The sequence below is a fragment of the Nicotiana tabacum genome, chromosome 17 (assembly GCF_000715075.1).
Source record: "Nicotiana tabacum cultivar K326 chromosome 17, ASM71507v2, whole genome shotgun sequence".
NCBI lineage: Eukaryota > Viridiplantae > Streptophyta > Magnoliopsida > Solanales > Solanaceae > Nicotiana > Nicotiana tabacum.
The window spans coordinates 46366278-46374162 of NC_134096.1; the positions used below are offsets into that span (position 1 = coordinate 46366278).

Genomic DNA, 7885 nt, shown 5'->3' on the forward strand with positions numbered 1-7885 from the left:
ACTTTTTCTTCATCAATTCTCAAAATTATTTGTCCTTGATGAACAGATATGATTGCTCTTTCTGTAGTAATAAATGGTCTACCCAAAATTATTAGTTCATCAGGATATTCTTTCATTTCAAACAAGATAAAATCTACATGGAACACAAACTTATCTATTCTTAGAAGCACATTTTCAATTATTCCATTAAGTTTCTTAGTAAGTTGATCTGCAAACTGATGAGAAACACATATGTCCTTCATTTCTCCAAGATCTAATTTTCTAAAGATAGGAAATGGCATCAAAATTATTGAAGCTTCAGAATCACAAAGTGCCTTTTCAAAATACACTCCTCCCAAAGTGCATGGTAAAACTACCATGATCACCAAGTTTTTTGGTAGTTTATTTTGAAGTGTAGCACTACATTTTTCAGTAAGCATTACCGCAGAAACTTCTTCCAATTTCCTTTTATTTGACAAAATTTCTTTAAACAACTTAGTATATGAAGGAATTTGCAACAAAGTATCAGTGACATGAATATTAATATGAATCCGTTTTAAGATTTCCAAAAACTTTGCAAATTGATCGTCAAGATTTTCTTTATTCATTTTTTATGGAAATGGAATTGTCACAGGGACATGAATCATTTTTTCAAAATTCTTTTCTTCCTTCTTCTTGACTTCTTTATCTTATGATGGTTCAGAAGCTTTTTCAACATTCTTTCCATTGTCTACCTGTTATTCTGATAGATTTTCTTCTTGTCTGTCTGCATGTGGTTCATCAAGATTCTTACCTGACCGTAAAGTGATGGCCTTAAGGTGTTCTTTTGGATTTTTCTCTGTATTCCTTGGTAAATGACCCTAAATCATTTCTGATACAAGAGTTTCCATTTGGCTTAATTGAACTTCTAGAATTTTGAGGGCTGAATTTTTTCTTTTCATATTTTCATCAGTGACTTTAAATTACTCGTACAAAAGGTCATCAAGACTTGGATGATCTTGTTGGGACCTCTGCTAATATGACTCTGCTTGTTGATATAACGCTGCTTGCTGATAAGGTCTGTAAGTCAGTTGCCCATGATTTTGATTCTGGTACCCAGCGGACCCTGTATATGTTGTTTCCGGAAGCTTTGAGAGTTCTCTTCACCATTTGGGTTACTCCACTGAAATCTTGGATGCTTCTGTGCCATTGTACTACCAAAAGGATATGGCTTGTAACCGATGACATTAACTTGTTCAACTGTTTGATTGGTTGCTTGACATTCATCGTTCAGGGGGTTTCCTCCACACAGTCACAAGACTCATTTTGGTTTGATTGTTGTGTATTCACCTGGAAAGATTCAAACTTTTGTGCCAAAGAAGCAATCTGTTGCGTTTGTGTATTTAATGCATCAACCTGATTTACCGTAACAGTCTTTTTACCGATTAAATGCTCAGATAGCCATTGGATTACATTCTCATTGATTTTATTCTACACTTGCAATGCTTCCTCTGTGGTTTGTTTCCATTATAGAATCTCTTGCAGCCACATCTATCACATTTCTAGCAGAGGGTTTTAGACCATGATAGAAAATGTACAATTTCATATGTTCAGGAATGTCATGGTGTGAGCATTTTCTTAACATTTCTTTCAATCTTTTCCAATCTTGATAAACTGACTCAGTGTCAGTTTGCAAGAAATTAGATATGTCTTGTCTTAACTTTGTTGTTTTAGCAGGGGAAAAATATTTGTTTATAAACTTCAAAGTCATCTGGTCCTATGTTGTAATAGACCATTGTGGAAAACTTCGCAACCAAGTCTTGGAATCTCCTTTTTAAAAATAGGAAATAGCCTTAACTTGAGAGCTTCATGAGTTACTCTATTGTACTTAGCAGTTTCCACAAGTTGCAGAAAATTAATTAAATGACTATGTGGATCTTCACTTGAATCATTAGTGAAGATACAAGATTGTTGAATTGTTTGAATTAGGTCGGTCCTGATTTCAAAGTTGTTGGCTGCCACTGGGGAGTCCTGAAACTAGATTTACAGTTGACGATCAGGTCTAGCATAATCCCTAAGGATTTTGTTTGCTGGCCTTGGCGCCAGTTCACCAATTGCTCCTCTACATGGACTAGTGGTGGAATTTCTAGTGGGTTAAAGTCTTCTATTTCCTGGTTTTCCATTTCTTTACAAGCTTCTCCTTGAGAAGATAATGTTTGTTCCTTCCTACGCAGTCGAATAAATCTTTCAATTTCAAGATCGTAACTGATCAACTCTTTTGTAGAAGAGCGGGTCATAAACTACTTAAAATTTTTAAGTAAAGAAATTTCAAAAATATATAATAGAAAATTACAAAGATGATAAAACAATAGGTTCTAAGCAAAACTAGTTGTACGACAATTTATTATCTTTAGAGAATAATAATATTATACTCACACTTACAACAAAATAGTTATAAAGAAAAGCAAAATGACGCAACACTAAACAATGGGAAGAAATATTACTATAATACTACTATATACAGACAAAAGTAATTAGTGATAGTACATATGTAACGATCCGACCGGTTATTTTACTTTCTAGATCCCTGTTCCTCTAATTAAGACTCATCGTATATGTTTTTACTATTTTATGACTTGCGGGGTTGGTTGGCTTGGTTTTGGAAAGGTTCGGGTTGAAGTCGGTAAACTTAGTTACTTAATAGTGGCCTAAGGTGGCCAAGATTGACTTGAGTCAATATTTGGAGTAAATGACCTCAGAACTGGGATTTGATAGTTTCAGTAGGTTTATATGATAATTTTGGAATTGAGCATATATTCTGATCAAGTTTCAGGTGATCCGGGAGTGTTTCGACGCTTGATGTTAAAATTGGCGCATTGAAGGTTTTCAAGTTTTTTAAATTTGATTTAAAGTAGAATTTTGGTGTTATCGATATCCGTTTGAGATTTTGAGTCTTGGAATAGGTCCGTATGGTAATTTATGACTTTTACGCAAAATTTGGCTTTATTCTGATTAGTCAAAGTATGATTCATCGTGTTCGGAGTTAGGTGAAGAAGTTTGAAATTCATAAATTGATAAATTTGGTTTGGGGGTGCGATTCTTAGTTTCGATGTTGTTTCATGTGTTTCGAGGATTCGAGCAGGTCCGTACTATGTTTATGAACTTGTTGGTATAGTTGGACAGGGTCCCGGTTAGCTCGGGTGAGTTTCAGACCACCCGGAGCTTAGTTCCAATTTCTGAAATTTGCTATTCTGGTTTCTTTCTTCTCAAATGTGGAGAAGGCCTCACGTTCGCAATGAAGGAAATGGGGCTGGGGAATTTTATTCTACGTGTTCGAGATAGCAGTGTCGCGATCGAAGATTTGGAACACTAGCCCCCGCGTTCGCGATCCCTTGGACGCATTTGCATAGAAGGCCTGGGCCTGGTGCTGGGCAAGTCAAGTGCCATTCACATTCACGAAGGGCGGGTCGCATTCGCGTAGTTGGGAAGGGTCTGGTCTTCGCGTTCATGTGGGGCTTCTCACGATCGCGAAGAAGCTTTTCAGGGGTCTTGGCTATCTTGTTTTCATGATCGCGGAGAATGAAGGTTTGGGCAGTGTTTTGTTTTAAAAACTGGACTTAGGCTTATTTTGTTTATTTCCCTCAACTTTTGGCCGATCTTAGAATTCTTTGGAGAAGGTTTTTCACGTAACACCTTGAGGTAAGTAATTTCTACAAAAATATGAGTTTAATACATAATTATGGATAGATTTTAACATATAAATTGTTGAAATTTTAGGAATTGTTGAAAAACTTGGGTTTTGGTAAAAATGAGATCAGGCCACAAAAATGATTATGGAATTGAGTATAAATTGTATAAATATGAGTTATGGGTAATATTTATTTACAAAAATTTTCAGAATCCGGGCAAGTGGGCCCAGGGGTGACTTTTAGGAGTTTTTCAAATTGGGTTGGTTAGTACGATTGAGCATATATTGATTAGTTTGTACGACCTTTGGCTAGTTTCGGATTGCTCAGCATCGATTTGAGTTTTTCAAAAATGACTATTAGTGTGATTTGTGGACCGGAAAAAGGACTTGAAAATGATGTAAGTCTCTTGCATAACCTTGTAAGAGGGATTTATCCATGTAGGTTTTTTAAATTGTTATTTTCTAATAATTGTGGGTGCTACGTATGCACGATGTGATGAGAGTCTGTACGTAGCTAAAACCATGGATATGTCTAGGTAGACGTAGGACTTTACCATGCAATACTTGTATTATCTGAACCCAAATCATTAGTTTAATTACTTGAATTTATAATTGAAATAAGATAAGGGTTTTTATGAGACCGAGCTTCATTACCTTGAGTTTTTGGTGGAATACTTGATTGTTAGTGTAAATTATGCCTTCTTTAAGTATTATTCCTATGTAGTAGTCATTGATCGGAGTTTGTAGAGTTTCTCTATTCCTGAGGATCGGGTCGAACGCCTCGCCAGTATATTAGATGCATTTATGGTTCGTGCTAGTTGACCCTCAGCAGTGTACACACTATTCTGCTTCGGGTCGTATGACCTCGGCATAAACCGTGCATGATATTGCTAGGAGTCCAATCATACTTGATATTTCTTTCTTGTCTTGAGACTTGATAATTACTTGGAGTCTCTTACGTGCTAAAATTGGCATGTGACAATTGGAGGTTCTAAATTGATATTATGTTAAAGAATCATTATTTACTGTTTCTTATTCCATTGTTACTGTTGTATTTCATGCCTATTCATAACTCCTGCACTTTATTTATTGACCTCTAGTAAGTGTCGATGTTGATCCCTCATCACTATTTCTTCGAGGTAAGAGTATATGCTTACTAGGTACACGTTATTTATGTACTCACGCTACACTTCTGCTCTAATTGTGCATGATTTGAGGCAGGGAATCTGGTGGCTAGTCAGGTGCACACCCCCATTACTCGGAGACCTAGTATTGAGATATTTCCTATGCTCCGTTCTGCAGCACCCGAAGTCTTCTCCTTGTTGTATTTACTTTTCTACCTATCTTACTTCAGACATTAGTTGTAGGAGTTTTTGTATATTCTATTAGATTGCTCGTGCACATGTGACATCGGGTTTTGGGAACTGCTGGTAGATATTTATAGTTTTTGTCTATCAATTTCACTACTTTACTCTTATGTTTTATTTTATGCTCTATATCACTATGGTCATTTACTCTTAGTTTCCTTATTAAATAAAATCCATGACTTTAAAATAAATAAAGTGGGCAATTGTATGGATAGTTCACCGTTGGCTTGCCTAACGACGACGTTGGGCGCCATCATGGACTATAGTGGTAATTGTGTCGTGACTGTTTGGTATAAGAGCACTAGGTTCACAAGGTCTCACAAGTCATGAGAAGGCCTAATAGATTTTTTTGGATCGATGTAGAGACGTCCGTACTTATCTTCGAGAGGCAATAGAGTGTTAGGAAACTTCTCTTTCTTTATCTCCGATCATGTAGTTAATGTTGAGCTAAGTATCTTTCTCTTATTCTCTTCCAGATGGTGAGAACGCGCGTGGCAGATGTACCCGGCGATAGAGGAGTTGCTCCCCCTATTGCTAGAGGCTAAGGCAGAGGTTGAAGGAGAGATCCAGCTCCTGATAGAGGACGGGGGTGTCCTAGAGTTGCTCCCGTTGTGCCACCAGTGGATCCAGTGGCGGATCCCGTTATTGAGGAGCAGGATGAGGCACCTACAACTGAGCCGGCCCCGATAGATTTCTCAACTGCGTCGGAATTTCAGGAGGTTATGGGCAGTATGCTGCTGTTCATGGATTCTATGACGCATACGGGTTTATTCCCAGCAGACCCAGCCACATCTCAGGCAGAAGGGGGAGCATAGACCCCTACGCTTAGGCTCCAGGGCATGCTGCTGCCATATATAAGACCCTAGGTGCACTACTTGCGGGCGAGGATCAGCCAGTTGTAAAAGCTATACCAGAGCCCAGACCAGCCGTCACCTTTGAGCAGTAGAAGCGGTTGGACGGATGGACCAGGCTACATCCTCCTGTGTTTGGTGGTGAGTGACATGAGGACCCACATGACTTTATTTATCATTGCAGAGATAGGTTTCACAACCATTTATGGAGGGCAAGGCCCGTAGATGGTGGCAGTCTTATCTCTGTAGCAGGCCAGCAGGCTCACATCCATTTACATAGGACAAGTTTACACGTCTCTTTTTGGAGAGATATATTCCACCCTCTGAGAGGGAAGATTTGCGGGGTCAGTTCGAGCGGCTCCAGCAGGGTTAGATGTCTGTGTCCGACTATGAGGCTAGGTTTTCTGAGTTGTCTCGCCATACACTTATGATAGTCCCAACGGATGCAGAGAGAGTGTAGAGGTTTATCGCGGGCTTGCATTATGGAATCCAGGTTAATATTGCTCGAGAGGTTGAGATGGGGACTTCTAACAAGCAGGTTATGGAGATAGCATTGAGGATAGAGGGTATCCGTCAATAGGGTCAAGAGCATGCGCCGAGGGAAAAATGGACTTGATCTTCGGGAGGATTTAGTGGTGCTCCGACATGGGGTATAGATATGTTTGTGAGGGTCCAGTCTAGTAGGCCCACGTATTCAGCACCACCGCCTTCTCGGGGTGCCCTAGCGCGGCCCTACTTCAGCGCCATTCCAGAGAGCGCCTATCATCCACCAGCTATTTAGGGTTCTTCTAGTGGGTATTCAAGACACCAGGGTTAGACCCGGGGTTAGTCATCTTCCACACTGAGAGGTTGTTATGAGTGCAGGGAGCTTGGTCATATGAGGAGAGTTTTCCCCAAGCTTCGAGGCAAGGTAGTACAGGAGGTCCATCAGCCCATGTCACCGCAACAGTTGCCGCACCGCCTGTCCGGCCGGCTAGAGGCGGACGACAGGTGGGCAGGGGTCACCCTAGAGGTGGAGGCCAGCTAGGTGGTGCTCCAGCTAGGTTCTATGCCTTCCAGCCATACCATATGCACTAGCTTTAGATGTCGTGATCACATGTATTATTTTTGTCTACGGTAGGGATGCTTCGATACTATTTAATCCACATCTACATATTCATATGTTTCTTCTCTTTTTGCTCTTTATCTGGATGTCTCTCGTGAGTCCTTGGGTTCTCCTGTATATGTTTCCATGCTAGTGGGTTATTATGTCATTGTGGATTAGGTTTACCGATCATGTATTGTGACTTTTTGTAGTTATGAGACCAGAGTAGATCTTCTGTTTCTTGATATGACCAACTTCGAGGTAATCCTGGGCATGGACTATTTGTCTCTGTACCATACCGTTCTAGATTGCCATGCCAAGACTGTAACATTGGCGATATCGGAGTTACCTATATTGGAGCGGAGAGATTCATCTATCAGTACATCTAGCCAGGTTATCTCTTTCTTGAAGGATCGACATATGATCGAGAAGGGTTGTTTGGCCTATCTGGCTTATGTTCGGGATACTGCTGTGGAGACTCTACGATTAATTTTGTACACGTGGTGTGGGAGTTCTCCAATATTGTTTCTTCTTATCTATCAAGCATTCCACCAGATCGTGATATCGATTTTAGTATGGATTTGGTGCATGGCACCCAGCCTATCTCTATTACACCGTACCGCATGGCTCCGAAGAAGTTAAAGGAGTGGAAGGAACAACTTGAGGAGTTGCTCGCGAAGGGGTTCATCAGGCTGAGTGTATCGCCTTAGGGTGAACTGATATGTTTGTGAAGAGGAAGGATGGGAGTATGTCGATGTGCATTGATTACCTCCAGTTGAACAAAGTTACCATTAAGAACAAGTACCCATTACCGCGTATTGATGAATTAATTGACCAGTTACAGAGTTCTAGGGTGTTCTCTAAGATCGACTTGAAGTCTGGGTATCATCAGTTGAAAATTCATTCTTCGAATGTTCCGAAGACGTCTTCTCAGTCT

General features: G+C 39.9%; 1 non-coding gene across 1 annotated transcript; it reads left to right on the forward strand.

Annotated features, from left to right (window-relative positions):
• Positions 1-1574: 1574 nt before the first annotated feature.
• Positions 1575-1681, forward strand: LOC142172250 (small nucleolar RNA R71). Its single transcript, XR_012701624.1, has one exon. It is a non-coding gene; the product is annotated as a small nucleolar RNA R71 (small nucleolar RNA).
• The last annotated feature ends 6204 nt before the right edge of the window (positions 1682-7885 follow it).